The sequence below is a fragment of the Schistocerca piceifrons genome, chromosome 11, assembly GCF_021461385.2.
Source record: "Schistocerca piceifrons isolate TAMUIC-IGC-003096 chromosome 11, iqSchPice1.1, whole genome shotgun sequence".
Taxonomy (NCBI): Eukaryota; Metazoa; Arthropoda; class Insecta; order Orthoptera; family Acrididae; genus Schistocerca; species Schistocerca piceifrons.
The window spans coordinates 61,757,322-61,775,679 of NC_060148.1; positions in this window are offsets into that span (position 1 = coordinate 61,757,322).

The following is an 18,358-nucleotide window of genomic DNA, read 5'->3' on the forward strand; positions in this document are numbered from 1 at the left end:
ATGCCACGGCAAACTGGCTGACACTGACGGCGGCGGTGCACAAATGCTGCGCAGCTAGCGCCATTCGACGGCCAACACCGCGGTTCCTGGTGTGTCCGCTGTGCCGTGCGTGTGATCATTGCTTGTACAGCCCTCTCGCAGTGTCCGGAGCAAGTATGGTGGGTCTGACACACCGGTGTCAATGTGTTCTTTTTTCCATTTCCAGGAGTGTATATCTTGCACTTACGTGAAGGAAAGACGATGTTGGGTGAGGACATACAAATTTTTCGTTTTCTGTACAATGTAATCTTTCACATATTTCATTATTCATGTTTTCTCATTTCACCATAAACAGATTTCGTGACTACCGTTCGTGATTGGTCACTATCTCCTAACTCATTGGAACAATGTACGATAAAAGAGATTATTCAGATAGTTAAGTGAGACAAAAATTTAAACTGTGATACGGTAGCAGGTACACGAAAACAGTAAGAACACAAAGGCTAGGGGGAAGGGATGACAGTGGAAGCCTGATAGAATTTCCCACAGAGCATAATGCAATCATCACCAGCACCTTCCTTAAGGATCACGAAAGAATAATATGTATTTGGCACAGAGTTTTCGAAGCCAGATTTTAAGTTATAAGACATTTCCCAGTGCCAACGCAAACCTACAATAATTTATTGGTTACGAGCTGCAGTTTACAGTTAAAGAGACAGTAAATGGTAGCAAATTAAGGAGATGGAACTTGAATAAGTCAAGACCCACAGTTTTTCGATAAAGTTACCGTAAATCAACGACTGACTGAAACAGAGAAAGGAATCCGCTAGAATAAGAATGGATATCTTTGAGGGAAGAAGTGGTGAATGCAGCAGAGTATGTGAATGGGAAACAGGTACAGTAGAAATCGTTAGATGAAACGTAATATATTAAATTTGACAAGAGGGAAAAATATAAAAATGCAGCAAATGAAGTAGGCCATGTGAAATACAAATATCTAAACATGACGTTGACAGAAAGTCTAAAATCGCAACGTGATTTTACAATTGGAAAACATAGAAGAATGAAAATGAGAAAGAAGAAAGGAAACTTTGCTCAATGGACAAGCAACTGTCAAGAACTCATTTGGCAAGCCAGAACTAAGCAAATAAAAGAAGCTAGAAAGTGGAAGGAATATGTAGAGACAGAGGGGGAGGGGTTGTACAAACTAACATAAGCACAATGTTAGATTCCTGTGAAATGTCTGAACACGCAAAGCAATACTGATCCTACCACTTACCTAAGTAGACAGACTGAAGAACTATGAAACTGTGTTTATAGCATTTGCATGTTTAGAGAAAGGAATCTTAATTAAAACATTCTTTGAAGCTCTGGAGTTGTCATCGATAAAACACAGAGACACGGGATTATTTATAACTTGTCGAGAAACCAAACTGCATTTCCAAGACTTCAATGACTTTAAAGGGAAGCAGTGATTGAGAAGGCAGAAGTAGAGAGGATATAAAATTAAGACTGTCAATAGCAAGAAAAGCTTTCTGAAAAAGAAAATGTGTTCACATCGAATATAAATTCTAATGGTTGGGTACTATTTTCCAAAGGTATTTGTGTGGAATGCAGCCTTGTATGTAAGTGAAACGTGGATGAACAGTTCTGTCAAGAAGGCAATGGACGCTTTCAAAACGTGGTGATCAATAAGAATGCTGAAGATTAGATATGAGGATCGTGTAACTAAAGAAGAGGTACAGAATTAAATAGAGGAGGAAGAGGAAATTATGGTACAACTTGACTACAAGGGGAGTTAGTTGACAGGACATATTATGAGGCATCAAAGAGTGAGGACAAAGGGGTTGGGTGATAGTATTCTGATAACAATCATCCGCTGAAATGCTATTCTAGTATTTTATCTATTAATGTTAGCAGTGAATTTACTCTTCCACGAACTTCTCCACAAAACATTTAAACCAAAACTGAAATCCGCTGAATACCAAATCTTTCAACTGCTGTCTGACAACTACTGTATTCACTTTCAACTTTCTATAACTATCACACATACAGATACACTCCTGGAAATGGAAAAAAGAACACATTGATACCGGTGTGTCAGACCCACCATACTTGCTCCGGACACTGCGAGAGGGCTGTACAAGCAATGATCACACGCACGGCACAGCGGACACACCAGGAACCGCGGTGTTGGCCGTCGAATGGCGCTAGCTGCGCAGCATTTGTGCACCGCCGCCGTCAGTGTCAGCCAGTTTGCCGTGGCATACGGAGCTCCATCGCAGTCTTTAACACTGGTAGCATGCCGCGACAGCGTGGACGTGAACCGTATGTGCAGTTGACGGACTTTGAGCGAGGGCGTATAGTGGGCATGCGGGAGGCCGGGTGGACGTACTGCCGAATTGCTCAACACGTGGGGCGTGAGGTCTCCACAGTACATCGATGTTGTCGCCAGTGGTCGGCGGAAGGTGCACGTGCCCGTCGACCTGGGACCGGACCGCAGACGCACGGATGCACGCCAAGACCGTAGGATCCTACGCAGTGCCGTAGAGGACCGCACCGCAACTTCCCAGCAAATTAGGGACACTGTTGCTCCTGGGGTATCGGCGAGGACCATTCGCAACCGTCTCCATGAAGCTGGGCTACGGTCCCGCACACCGTTAGGCCGTCTTCCGCTCACGCCCCAACATCGTGCAGCCCGCCTCCAGTGGTGTCGCGACAGGCGTGAATGGAGGGACGAATGGAGACGTGTCGTCTTCAGCGATGAGAGTCGCTTCTGCCTTGGTGCCAATGATGGTCGTATGCGTGTTTGGCGCCGTGCAGGTGAGCGCCACAATCAGGACTGCATACGACCGAGGCACACAGGGCCAACACCCGGCATCATGGTGTGGGGAGCGATCTCCTACACTGGCCGTACACCACTGGTGATCGTCGAGGGGACACTGAATAGTGCACGGTACATCCAAACCGTCATCGAACCCATCATTCTACCATTCCTAGACCGGCAAGGGAACTTGCTGTTCCAACAGGACAATGCACGTCCGCATGTATCCCGTGCCACCCAACGTGCTCTAGAAGGTGTGAGTCAACTAACCTGGCCAGCAAGATCTCCGGATCTGTCCCCCATTGAGCATGTTTGGGACTGGATGAAGCGTCGTCTCACGCGGTCTGCACGTCCAGCACGAACGCTGGTCCAACTGAGGCGCCAGGTGGAAATGGCATGGCAAGCCGTTCCACAGGACTACATCCAGCATCTCTACGATCGTCTCCATGGGAGAATAGCAGCCTGCATTGCTGCGAAAGGTGGATATACACTGTACTAGTGCCGACATTGTGCATGCTCTGTTGCCTGTGTCTATGTGCCTGTGGTTCTGTCAGTGTGATCATGTGATGTATCTGACCCCAGGAATGTGTCAATAAAGTTTCCCCTTCCTGGGACAATGAATTCACGGTGTTCTTATTTCAATTTCCAGGAGTGTATAAGGAGGACAGAAATAAACAAACATTAGTTTTCAGCATATAATTCTTTAGGTTGGCAACATATACATAAACAAACCAAACAGGAAGGGATATGAGGTGAACACACTATAGTTACGACTTCAAATCAGAGTTTTCGGTAAAATGTCTACAGCTAGTGACAGGAGAAAAAAGAGCGAACATGAAAATGTGCCTATGTTGCATAATCTAAGTTTTAGTTCAACCTCCAGCATGAGACCAGGTGAGGGGAAACGCAGATGTCCGCCAAAAACTCGATTCACTGTAAGTAATCAGTTATTCACGTAAAAAAAGACGTGAACTGCTTTATAATCTGCAAGTATCACATATCAAAACAAAACTGAATCATTCTAGATTCCACCGAAGATACCTTAAAGCAAAGGGCGAAATGTGTCTTGAACAAATAAAGTATACTGGATCAAGAAAAAAACGTTTGTTACTTACCAAAGGAAATAATCAATAGCTGTAGATACTTAGCAAATTACATCTTATGACATACCAGCAAATTAGTTTCGGTTTAACTTCTCATTCCACATGCTATTAAATGCCGTTTGAAAGAATTCATCTATCCCTTCCGATAAACTCTAGTTACTTTCATATCTCGGTAGATAAATAGATTTTGGATATTTATCATGTGACAAAATACATGACTTTTTACAAGTTGCCGTTTGCAAAAAAACACGTTTCGATTTCTTGAACAATTTACGAAATTTGCGGTTGATACAACCACACGGTTTACGACGAGCAGGACGCAGTATCGGTCGCATCGCGAGCGACTCACGCGCGTCACCGCACAGTCTGTCTGCTGACGTATCATTCAATATCTCGTGAACGGTGATAGCTATCGTTCTGCTCTCAGCTTTAAAAACAATTTGGATTATTGACTAATTTTCATACGCAATAACGTATTACCTGAAATGTACTGTTCGCAAAATCCACACAGTGCGTTTTTACCTCTGCACACTCATTAAAATTTCGTGTAAAGGTTTACGTAAATGCGATACAGCAAGTAACCACGACGAATAACGAAAATAAATTCGATCCTTTATCGAGAGAAGATATTAGGCTGTAACATGCACAAGGATCAATTTTTTCTACCGAATAGTTTTCTTGAAATCGGATGATAAGAATTTCACAGCTGCCGCCGCGTCCGCGCCAGCAGTTCGGCGAAAGTTCGGGTGGCCCAGGGTTCCGTACCTGACGTCACGCTCAGCGCGTTCTGTGATTGGCGGCGCGGACCTGGAGAGCGGCACGCGGCAGCGGCAGCGGTTCGACATGGGCAAACCGCGACGCAGACAGCTTTTCCGTGGCAACCACGCCGCTGCCGTGCGGTTTTGATGCGTGGCAACCACGCCGCTGCCGTGCGGTTTTGATGCGTGGCAGTCCTAGTGGGAAACGGCCTTAAATGTTGCCCGTCACAAGTCTGTTGCAATAACATACTGTCCTATCTGTATAAACTTGATGCCACAGGTGAACAGCTGCAAATCTTCAACCGCACGATCCTCGAGATTTATGATTTCCCTTATTTAGCACAATGTACGCTCAGAATGGGTATGAACCTCAATTGCTTAATTTCTTTCAACAGAAGTCTTTCGAAATTAAGTCTTTCGAATTGGAGGTACTGAAAACGTCATGCGCAACTATGGCGCTCCTTTACTGCACCACTGATCCCTCTAATCACTCGTGTTTTTTGGTGGAACGACATTGTGCAACTAGAATCTGTATTACTCTGCTCTAAGAGCTAGTTCTGCATATTTCCTTGTATGATCTGTTTCACACAGAGCACTGGCCATCCGCTACTTCAGTCTGGGAAGCCTCACCGACAAACACTGCATCGGGGTGGCAGCTACAGTCACACCACAACTCCTTCTCAACGTTTCTGACATATTCCAACAATACGACACCAAACTGTGCACAGTGAAACTTCGAGCCAGTGAAAGGGAATATGTGTCCTCGGAGTCTTTCGTGGCAAAATGTTTGAATAAATACTTCTCGGTTTTCAGGCCACATCGATTTGAACAAAATTTTAGAGTTTTTGGTTGGAGATAGCCACCGAAAGCGCAAGAATTTTAGTCGAATTAGTGCAGCTTGAAAAGTGAGAATTTTTATTCAAAGAGAATATGTTTTCCATTTCAGTAAGGCCAGTATTACACTATCAAATTTCTTTGTCAAATATCTTTGTCAAAGATATTTGATGGTGTAATAGGGAACTTTGTCAAATGTCGTCAAATATTTGATCAAATTAGGGTCTCGCTGTCTTCTGTTCGCTGCAGTGTGACATGTTACCACGTGGAGCGCTAGCATCTCTGCAGTGTTCTGTCATCTGTAGTGTTTTTATAAACATTGCCGGTAAATACAATTGGTGTGTGCTGACAACTACAAAATTAATAGAGATGTATGAAGCTGATGAGGTACTTTACAATGTGAGGCACCCTGAATACAAGAATAGATTAAGAAGATTGGAGACCTGACCTGACCTGACCTGACCTAACCTAACCTAACCTAACCTAACCCTCTCCTGTAGCAAGGAATCGGAGTGTTACAGTGAGCCTGTCTTCTGCAGATGTAGCAGTTCTTAAGTGAGTATTGTGCTTTGTGATATGAGGATACACTTCACTGAGCACATACAGAAATGTATGCTCATCCATTCTTAAGTAATTGATGTACGACTTGACGTCCTTCACTATAAGCTCATGTAACAGGTTTTGTTGAATGCTTTTATCATGTCATCGTAAAACACAGGGCTTCACCCAGGTACGTTTCCTTTTTTCCCCCCACTTCTCTCCCACATGTGCATACAGTGCAGTTGCGGTACATGTAATTGCTGCGGTTAATAGCAAGTTGATATTGTCAGCCATCTCGAACTTTGACGTAAAATATGATGACAGAGTAATACCCCTTCTAGCGCTAGGTCAAAGATCTTTGACAAATACGTTTGACAGAATATTTGATCACATCTTTGATCAAATCTTTGACAAAGAGATTTGATAGTGTAATAATGGCTTAACACAAATGTTACCTTTTGTTGTGTTCAAGCTCCACCCTCTTCCCTCCCCCCCCCCCCCTCCCGCCACATTCTGTTAGCCGTAATACAAACAACGTTACCAATTCAGAAAACTCATAATAAGCATACTCTCACAGATACTGCGAGATTCCTATTAAAACGAAAAGAGTTTGAGTAACTTCATTCATGTCTAACACTTATCAGCATCGTCCTACCCCCCTAATGTAGAGCATTAAAAAGTGTCAAAGAATATGTAAATATCTTTATTAGTATCAGATAGCTACTGGTTTCATTTCCTACAGTTTTTGTCGGTGTTAGGCACATATGGTTAATTTAATTGGCACTAAAATCTGGTAAAGCAACACACACTGATTGGATGTCTCAAAGCATAGATGACTGAACTGGAGACCTTAATTTTTATCCAGTACCGTACAGATTCCCAGATGATTCAGTCACATAAACACAAAAGTATGTACTTACAATCTGAGAATAGCAGCTGTTTCACCGTTTTATAAATTTGAAGTCAGTGTGATACTACGAGTGTCATTCAATAAGTGTCGCAGCACATTTTTCTCGGCCAATTTCGGTTGAAAAATTGGAGAATTTGTTGTGGGAATAGTGGAACATTCCAGTTTCAGCCACTATACCCGCATCTGCCCTTGCTGATTTACATTTTCCGTTATTTTCCTAAATCGCTTCAGGCAAAAGCCACGATGGTTCCTTTGAAACGGCACGGCCGACTTCCTTCCCCATCCTTCCGTAACCCGATGGGATCGATGACATCGCTTTCTGGTCCCCTCCCACAAATCAAACAACCAACCATCCCCTATACCTTCATCAAGTTCCAGTAAGTGGCGGCTGAGCTGTAGTTGTGTCCGGCTCTTCGAAAAGCGCGCGAGGCGGAGTGCTATCGCTTCGCGTGTAGTGTTTGCGGTGGCGCTTTCCGCTTGGCGCGCTGTTTGATAGCTACCGCGCTGTGGAGGGAGGTGGAGCAAGTGTACGGTCGCATGATGATCGAGGGGGACGTACTTGGCGGTGACCGAAGGAGGTGGTGGCGCGAGCGGGGCCCTGCTGTTGAGGGTCGTCAAGTGCTTTGGCTGATCTCTTGGCTGTCAGGGACCAAGTCTGCCTTAGCCGCAAGTATGTGGCTTATGAAGCTTAGAAGCCGTGGTGCAGGAGACCAGTGCGTGGGACTGTATGTCTTCTTATCGGCCATTGATACCACTGGCAGCAGTTGGCTCTAAGAAGCATTTGGAAGTGCGACGTATTCCCAGCGCTGTAGTGGAGTGTGGGAAGTTGAGTACTGTTTTTATGTAACAGAGTTTTATATATATGTATATTATTGGCCATTAAAATTACTACACCAAGAAGAAATGCAGATGATAAATGGGTATTCATTGGACAAATATATTATACTAGAACTGAAATGTGATTACATTTTCACGCAATTTCGGTGTATAGATCCTGAGAAATCAGTACCCAGAACAACCACCTCTGGCCCTAATAACGGCCTTGATATGCCTGGGCATTGAGTCAAACAGAGCTCGGATGGCGTCTACAGGTACAGCTGCCCATGCAGCTTCATCATGATTCCACAGTTCATCAAGAGTAGTGACTGGCGTATTGTGACGAGCCAACTGCTCGGCCACCATTGACCAGACGTTTTCAATTGGTGAGAAATCTGGAGAATGTGCTGGCCAGGACAGCACTCGAACATTTTCTGTATCCAGAAAGGCCCGTACAGGACCTGCAAATTGCGGTCGGGCATTATCCTGCTGAAATGTAGGGTTTCGGAGCGATCGAATAAAGGGTAGAGCCACGGTCATAACACATCTCAAATGTAACGTCCACTGTTCAAAGTGCCGTCAGTGCGAACAAGAGGTGACCGAGACGTATAACCGATGGTACCCCATACCATCACGCCAGGTGATACGCCAGTATGGCGATGACAACGAATACACGCTTCCAATATGCGTTCACCGCGATGTCGCCAAACACAGATGCGACCATCATGATGCTGTAAACAGAACTTGGATTTATCCGAAAAAAATGACGTTTTGCCATTCGTCGTCGAGTACACCATGCAGCATCAAGGGTAACCGCAGCAATGGTCTCCGAGCTAATAGTCGATGCTGGTGCAAACGTGTTGTTGGTAGTTGTCTTGCAAACGTATCCATCTTTTGACTCAGGGGTCGAGACATGGCTGCACGATCCGTTACAGCCGTGTGGATAAGATGCCTGTCATCCCTTCACTCACAGCTGCAAGCGGCGCTGACTTCGGTGGCGCAGCTTGAGGCTGTTGGCAATGGGCACCACTGTGGGGGGCCGGACTTGGGTATCACAGGGATGTCAACCTCGTCCCGTCTGTCCCCAAATCGGTCTGCCGCTGTGGTTGACCCGGTTGCTGCCCGCAGTGGGGCTGAGCCCTCGCCTGTGGTTGATTGGGAGGTCGTTCCAAGGCGTGGCAGGCAGTGAAAGACGTCCCCGGAGGCTGATCAGAAAGCCTCCCCGGTGCGTCTGACAAACAGGTTTCAGGCACTGTCTCTGGCTGAGCCAGATGCAGCTGCCTGCCCTGTTTCAGAGGATGATTCTCAGTCTTCAAGGTCCGGGCAATCACAGAGGGTGGGCTTATTGGTAGTTGGGAGCTCCAATGTTAGGCACATAATGGGGCCCCTTAGGGATATGGCGGCTAAGGAGGGGAAGAAATCCAGTGTGCACTCCGTGTGCATTCCGGGTGGAGTCATTCCTGATGTGGAAAGGGTCCTTCCGGATGCCATGAAGAGCACAGGGTGCAGCCAGCTGCAGGTGGTGGCACATGTCGGCACTAATGATGTCTGTCGCTTTGGATCTGAGGAAATTCTCTCTGGATTCCAGCGGCTATCTGATTTGGTGAAGGCTGCCGGTCTTGCTTACGAGATGATGGCAGAGCTCACCATCTGCAGCATCGTTGACAGAACCGACTGCGGACCTTTGGTGCAGAGCCGGGTGGAGGGTCTGAATCAGAGACTCAGACGGTTTTGCGACCGTGTTGGCTGCAGATTCCTTGACGTGCGCCATAGGGTGGTGGGGTTTCGGGTTCCTCTGAATAGGTCAGGAGTTCACTACACTCAGCTGGCGGCTACACGGGTAGCGGAGGCTGTGTGGCGTGGACTGATAGAAAGAAGAAGATAGATTAGGCAGAATTGCTGGTGGAGTGTTTGTGTCTGTCAGTAGTGGTTTATCTTGTAGTGAAGTCGAAGTAGATACTCCGTGCGAATTGGTATGGGTGGAGGTTATACTTAACAGCCGAACTAAGTTAATAATTGGCTCCTTCTACCGACCCCCAGACTCCGATGATATAGTTGCAGAACAGTTCAGAGAAAATTTGAATCTCGTAACAAATAAATACCTCACTCATACGATTATAGTTGGTGGGGACTTCAACCTTCCCTCGATATGTTGGCAAAAATTCTCGTTCAAAACCGGTGGTAGCCAGAAAACATCTTCCGAGATTGTCCTAAATGCTTTTTCCGAAACTTATTTCGAGCAGTTAGTCCACGAACCCACGCGAATTGTAATTGGTTGCGAAAACACACTTGACCTCTTAGCCACAAACAATCCAGAGCTGATAGAGAGCATCATGACTGATACAGGGATTAGTGATCACAAGGTCGTTGTAGCTAGGCTCAATACCGTTTCTTCCAAATCCACCAGTGACAAACGCAAAATAATTTTATTTAAAAAAGCGGATAAAGTGTCACTAGAAGCCTTCCTAAGAGACAATCTCCATTCCTTCCGAACTGACTATGCAAATGTAGACGAGATGTGGCTCAAATTCAAAGATATAGTAGCAACAGCAATTGAGAGATTCATACCTCATAAATTGGTAAGAGATGGAACTGATCCCCCGTGGTACACAAAACAGGTCCGATCTCTGTTGCAGAGGCAACGGGAAAAGCATGCGAAGTTCAGAGGAACGCGAAATCCCGAAGATTGGCTAAAATTTACACAGACGCACGAAATTTGGCACGGACTTCAATGCGAGATGTCTTTAATAAGTTCCACAACGAAACATTGTCTCGAAATTTGATAGAAAATCCGAAGAAATTCTGGTCGTATGTAAAGTACACAAGCGGCAAGACGCAGTCAATACCTTCGCTGCGCAGTGCCGATGGTACTGTTACCGACGACTGTTCCGCCAAAGCGGAGTTATTGAACGCAGTCTTCCGAAATTCCTTCACCAGGGAAGACGAATGGAATATTCCAGAATTTTAAACACGAACAGCTGCTAGCATGAGTTTCTCAGAAGTAGATACCTTAGGGGTGGCGAAGCAACTCAAATCGCTTGATACGGGCCAGTCTTCAGGTCCAGATTGTATACCGATTAGGTTTCTTTCAGATTACGCTGATACAATAGCTCCCTGCTTAGCAATCATATACAACCGCTCGCTCACCGATAGATCTGTACCTACAGATTGGAAAATTGCGCAGGTCGCACCAGTGTTTAAGAAGGGTAGTAGGAGTAATCCATCTAACTACAGACCTATATCAATGACGTCCGTTTGCAGTAGGGTTTCGGAGCATATACTGTATTCAAACATCATGAATCACCTCGAAGGGAACGATCTATTGATACGTAATCAGCATGGTTTCAGAAAATATCGTTCTTGTGCAACGCAGCTAGCTCTTTATTCGCACGAAGTAATGGCCGCTATCGACAGGGGATCTCAAGTTGATTCCGTATTTCTAGATTTCCGGAAAGCTTTTGACACCGTTCCTCACAAGCGACTTCTAATGAAGCTGCGGGCCTATGGGGTATCGTCTCAGTTGTGCGACTGGATTCGTGATTTCCTGTCAGGAAGGTCGCAGTTCGTAGTAATAGACGGCAAATCGTCGAGTAAAACTGAAGTGATATCAGGTGTTCCCCAGGGAAGCGTCCTGGGACCTCTGCTGTTCCTGATCTATATAAATGACCTGGGTGACAATCTGAGCAGTTCTCTTAGGCTGTTCGCAGATGATGCTGTAATTTACCGTCTAGTAAGGTCATCCGAAGACCAGTATCAGTTGCAAATCGATTTAGAGAAGATTGCTGTATGGTGTGGCAGGTGGCAGTTGACGCTAAATAACGAAAAGTGTGAGGTGATCCACATGAGTTCCAAAAGAAATCCGTTGGAATTCGATTACTCGATAAATAGTACAATTCTCAAAGCTGTCAATTCGACCTGGGTGTTAAAATTACGAACAACTTTAGTTGGAAAGACCACATAGATAATATTGTGGGGAAGGCGAGCCAAAGGTTGCATTTCATTGGCAGGACACTTAGAAGATGCAACAAGTCCACTAAAGAGACAGCTTACACTACACTCGTTCGCCCTCTGTTAGAATACTGCTGCGCGGTGTGGGATCCTTACCAGGTGGGATTGACGGAGGACATCGAGAGGGTGCAAAAAAGGGCAGCTCGTTTTGTATTATCACGTAATAGGGGAGAGAGTGTGGCAGATATGATACGCGAGTTGGGATGGAAGTCATTACAGCAAAGACGTTTTTCGTCGCGGCGAGATCTATTTACGAAATTTCAGTCACCAACTTTCTCTTCCGAATGCAAAAATATTTTGTTGAGCCCAACCTACATAGGTAGGAATGATCATCAAAATAAAATAAGAGAAATAAGAGCTCAAACAGACAGGATAGGTGTTCGATTTTCCCGCGCGCTGTTCGGGAGTGGAATGGTAGAGATATAGTATGATTGTGGTTCGACGAACCCTCTGCCAAGCACTTAAATGTGAATTGCAGAGTAGTCATGTAGATGTAGATGTAGATCTGGACTGCTAGTGATACGAGGCCGTTGGGATCCAGCACGGCGTTCCGTATTACCCTCCTGAACCCACCGATTCCATATTCTGCTAACAGTCATTAGATCTCGACCAACGCGAGCAGCAATGTCGCGATACGATAAACCGCAATCGCGATAGGCTACAATCCGTCCTTTATTAAAGTCGGAAACGTGATGGTACGCATTTCTCCTCCTTACACGAGGCATGACAACAACGTTTCACCAGGCAACGTCGGTCAACTGCTGTTTACGTATGAGAAATCGGGTGGAAACTTTCCTCATATCAGCACGTTGTAGGTGTCGCCACCGGCGCCAACCTTGTGTGAATGCTCTGAAAAGCTAATCGTTTGCATATTACAGCATCTTCTTCCTATCGGTTAAATTTCGCGTCTGTAGTACGTCATCTTCATAGTGTAGCAATTTAATGGCCAGTAGTATATATATATATATATATATATATATATATATATATATATATATATATACACTCCTGGAAATTGAAATAAGAACACCGTGAATTCATTGTCCCAGGAAGAGGAAACTTTATTGACACATTCCTGGGGTCAGATACATCACATGATCACACTGACAGAACCACAGGCACGTAGACACAGGCAACAGAGCATGCACAATGTCGGCACTAGTACAGTGTATATCCACCTTTCGCAGCAATGCAAGCTGCTATTCTCCCATGGAGACGATCGTAGAGATGCTGGATGTAGTCCTGTGGAACGGCTTGCCATGCCATTTCCACCTGGCGCCTCAGTTGGACCAGCGTTCGTGCTGGACGTGCAGACCGCGTGAGACGACGCTTCATCCAGTCCCAAACATGCTCAATGGGGGACAGATCCGGAGATCTTGCAGGCCAGGGTAGTTGACTTACACCTTCTAGAGCACGTTGGGTGGCACGGGATACATGCGGACGTGCATTGTCCTGTTGGAACAGCAAGTTCCCTTGCCGGTCTAGGAATGGTAGATCGATGGGTTCGATGACGGTTTGGATGTACCGTGCACTATTCAGTGTCCCCTCGACGATCACCAGTGGTGTACGGCCAGTGTAGGAGATCGCTCCCCACACCATGATGCCGGGTGTTGGCCCTGTGTGCCTCGGTCGTATGCAGTCCTGATTGTGGCGCTCACCTGCACGGCGCCAAACACGCATACGACCATCATTGGCACCAAGGCAGAAGCGACTCTCATCGCTGAAGACGACACGTCTCCATTCGTCCCTCCATTCACGCCTGTCGCGACACCACTGGAGGCGGGCTGCACGATGGTGGGGCGTGAGCGGAAGACGGCCTAACGGTGTGCGGGACCGTAGCCCAGCTTCTTGGAGACGGTTGCGAATGGTCCTCGCCGATACCCCAGGAGCAACAGTGTCCCTAATTTGCTGGGAAGTGGCGGTGCGGTCCCCTACGGCACTGCGTAGGATCCTACGGTCTTGGCGTGCATCCGTGCGTCGCTGCGGTCCGGTCCCAGGTCGACGGGCACGTGCACCTTCCGCCGACCACTGGCGACAACATCGATGTACTGTGGAGACCTCACGCCCCACGTGTTGAGCAATTCGGCGGTACGTCCACCCGGCCTCCCGCATGCCCACTATACGCCCTCGCTCAAAGTCCGTCAACTGCACATACGGTTCACGTCCACGCTGTCGCGGCATGCTACGAGTGTTAAAGACTGCGATGGAGCTCCGTATGCCACGGCAAACTGGCTGACACTGACGGCGGCGGTGCACAAATGCTGCGCAGCTAGCGCCATTCGACGGCCAACACCGCGGTTCCTGGTGTGTCCGCTGTGCCGTGCGTGTGATCATTGCTTGTACAGCCCTCTCGCAGTGTCCGAAGCAAGTATGGTGGGTCTGACACATCGGTGTCAATGTGTTCTTTTTTCCATTTCCAGGAGTGTATATATGTGGTAATTGCTTCTTGGTCGGGCTTTTTTGATTCACACCGCGATTGGGTGATTTAGGGTCGGTGTCGCGGTTCTCTGTGGTTCGGAGACTGTGCAGGCACCGCCCTTGCTCTATCTTCTCGTTTTGAGTAACTCGGGGAGGTAGTGGCTCGTAATGAAAGTTTTGGGGCTGATCTGCTATGGTCCTGTTTACCACCAGTAACTATTTCGCCGCCGGCAGGGGTGGCCGTGCGGTTCTAGGCGCTACAGTCTGGAACCGCGTGACCGCTACGATCGCAGGTTCGAATCCTGCCTCGGGCATGGATGTGTGTGCTGTCCTTAGGTTAGTTAGGTTTAAGTAGTTCTAAGTTCTAGGGGACTGATGACCTCAGAAGTTAAGTCCCATAGTGCTCAGAGCCATTTGAACCATGTTTGAGCTATTCCGCCTATTCTGATTTGGGCCCCTTTACACGTGTCACTCCCTCAGCGAAGTAAGGAAATTTTTTTTTGGGCAGTGCCTTTAATGTGAAGGTTTGTGTGCTGGCTTATTGACATTTATCTTGTAACAAATATAAGTTATGTAAGTGGCGAGAGAGAACTATTTTTGCATAGTACAAGCTAGCTACTTAAAGTTTTTTTCTTGAATTGTTCTCTTATTGATATAACAAGTTTAAAATCTTCTTATTGTTAACGTCAAACCTTGCAATATCCTTTACATAGAGCTATTTTTAAAAGGTTTTTTTAGTTAAAATCTCATTATTGGCAAGTTGTTAATGTCATACTTGGTAATCTCCTTTTCACAATGAAAATTGTCAAGCTTTTTGAAATTGTTTTGAAATTATTTTTTTTAAAAATGCCAGGCTTAAATTTTATTATTGAGAAAGGTTAAAATAAAATGGTATCTTTAGCAGTGTGTGTTACTTCACCAGCACCTCCTGGCCCCTACTTCCACGATAACATTTTGGGATAACACGTGTACTTGAGTTGTTTGTGAACTGCCCTAACTGCCGGTTCAGCGACCCTACAGGTGGCCTTTAAAGTGACATCTGTAATGGAAGCGCGTTCCAAGCAGAGAGCTGTCACAGAGTTTCTTTTGTCGGAAAAGTTGACCATCGCATATATTCGTAGGCGCTTCCAGAATGTCTACGGATACCTGGCACTGAACGGTGTGTCGTTGCGCGAGGTGTCTGTCACCGTGGCAACAAAATCGCGCGAACATACCCGATCCCCTCCGTGCCGGCGGGTCGCACCCAACCGAGCCTCCCGCCATGTTGCAACGTGCGGTCACGCTCGGCCAATAGTTGGGGCTGCCAGAGGTGGGTGCGCAGTGGGGTCCTCGCTGACTAACACGAGAGCATAAAGAGCAACGAAGCGCCATCTGTGCATAATAGCTTCTGGGTCAAAGGGCTGATAGTGACAGTATCATGTCGAACATCGCCACAGCCAGAGAAACACGGCTTCATCACTTCGAACCGGAAACAAAGCGGCAATCTACGCAGCGGCGACACACTACCTCTCCTCCGAAGAAGAAGTTGAGAGTCGATAAACTTAGGGACACGACCTTGTGTGACTCTGACGGGGTTATTCTGTTTGGTGTCCTGCCTCGTCGTGCTACATGGAACTCGAAAGTATATTGTGATACCCTCAGCAAATTGAAGAAAAGACTTCAACGTGTTCGTGGCCACAAAAATTCAAACCAACTTCTGCTTCTCCGTGACAACGCAAGCCCTCACACGAGCCTGACCGGAGTGGAGGTCGCAAAACTTCAGTGGACGGTTCTTCCTCGTCCATCCCACAGCCCGGATCTCGCACCTTTACCCCAATGATTGATGAACTCCGGGGGAAGCGTACTTGGATGATAGGGACATTATCGATGCTAAAAGACGTCGACCACTAGGACAGAAACGTGTGGGCTTATAAGCACTACCAGTGAGGTTGCACTGAACGGGAATTACGTTGAAAAATAGGGTTTTGTAGTCTGGAGAGTGGGGAATGATATGATGCACCGGATTTCTGAATGAAACAAACGTGCTTCAAGAAAAAAAGTCTTGCGTTACCTACTTGTGGGACGCCCCTCTTATTTTCTTAATGTAGTGAAAGTGGCAGTACTGAGAAGGTAGAAGATGTTCCTATGGTTTTTATGCTTCTGTGGTCTACGTTTTCAGCTACAATTACAGTAACACAAACATACCTGGAACACTGACAGGTTTTCTTGCACATAAACTGACATACTGACTTCCGTTATCATTTAGCTTTTATCAAAACTAGACATAGTTGTCTCACTGGGAATTCCGCGATCGTTCATAAAATAAAATATGGCGTTTCAGTCTTCGATCGCTATTCTTTAAATAGAATAGCGATCGAAGACTGAAACACCATATTTTATTTAGCTTTTACATTTTTTCGCTATTGTGTTGTGTGAGCTCTTCTGCAGTTCAGTCCAGACTGAAAAATGTGCCTACAGCACAGTGTAGGACGTGACGCGTAATGTTTGTTCTCTGCAGAAACATAAGCATGTGGAAAGCAAACGAGCCGTGTCACGTTCTACGCTGTGCTGTAGGCACATTTTTCAGTCTGGACTGAACTGCAGAAGAGCTCAGACAACACAGCCTTCCTGGATGACAAAAATTCAAATGAATTTGCTACTGAAGTCAAGGAAAATCTTTCACTGAAAGAGTATAGTAATTAAGTGCCAGATCGGGGAGCTCCCCAACCTAATAACTGTATGCTGCCTGATATCTTCACTACACTGAGGACAAGTTATTATAACTCATATCTTTCAGTTTATGAGAACTTTTATTTCAACTTAGATATATGTAACGAGTGGTCGAATACAAAACAGACTTAACACGGTGTGTACGGCCCACGGAGGCATAAAACTGTTTCAAACCTTCGACACAATGAGTGCAAACCTGTCACAGGGAGCACTCTGGTAGGTAGAACTGCATATATTATGGTCTTGCACCGCGGTAATCAGCAAATTACACAGCTGTCGCATACACACTTAATCAAGCCTGAAGAGGAATTATTGCCACACAGAGCCTAGTGACGCCTGAAGAAAGAAACACTGGACAAGTGAGTGCGCCGGCCACTGTGGCCGAGCGGTTCTAGGCGCTTCAGTCCGTAACCGCGCGACCGCTACAGTCGCAGGTTCGATGTGTGTGATGTCCTTAGGTTAGTTTGGTTTAAGTAGTTCTAAGTCTAGGAGACTGATAACCTCCCATAGTGCTTAGAGCCGTTTGAACCAAGTGGGTGCTGGAGAGTCTCTACTCACCCTTAAGCTTGGGGAGGAGTGACGTCAGGCAGTGAAACCAGCGCAGAAGGCGTCCCAGAGACTGTGCGACCGGCCGTCCTGCCGATACGCTTATGTACCTAACGGCTGATGACAGGGCTGCGTCACGTCACCGAGTCTTGCACTTGCTGCGCGCGTGACCTTCCAAAGGCGGGGCGATTAGATAAGCGGTACCTCGAGTGTGTATTACCAGATGTCACAGCCTTAGTAGTCCGCCCCGATAGCTGAATGGTCAGCGTGACGGACGGCCATCCTAAGGGGCTCGGATTCGATTCCCGGCGCGCAGGTCGCCCAATGTGGCGTCGAATGTAACAAGACCTGCACCAAGGCGGCCGGACCTGCCCCGTAAGGGGCCTCCCGGCTAATGACGCCAAACGCTCATTTCCATTTTTCCACAGCCTTAGCCAACCAGTGCTCTGTGTGAGCAGGCTTATGTAATCCGTCTACTGACACCTACACAGATATCCGATAACGAGGAATGCGAAACATCAACATGTGTTCCTAAACCGACAGACATTTGGCACTGCGTGACTGAAAATGTTCTCATGATCTCAGTCTCGACAGCATAAAACAGTCTGTTCTGTAATTGCATATAAAATACATCTGGCTGTAGTGCTGATGTTGGTCTGTCAGTTGCATTTCACTCGAGTCAATAGTCTTATGAGAAAAGTACAAAACAGGATACATTTTAAGTGTGTAACATAAAACTTTGTAACTTTAATTAAGATGAAGGTGGCAGGGGTAAATACAGGCGAAAGCTCTTTGCAATTTGTACAGAAACCAGATGGCAGTTATAAGAGTCGAGGGGCATGAAAGGGAAGCAGTGGTTCGGAAGGGAGTGTGACAGGGTTGTAGCCTCTCCCCAATGTTATTCAATCTGTGT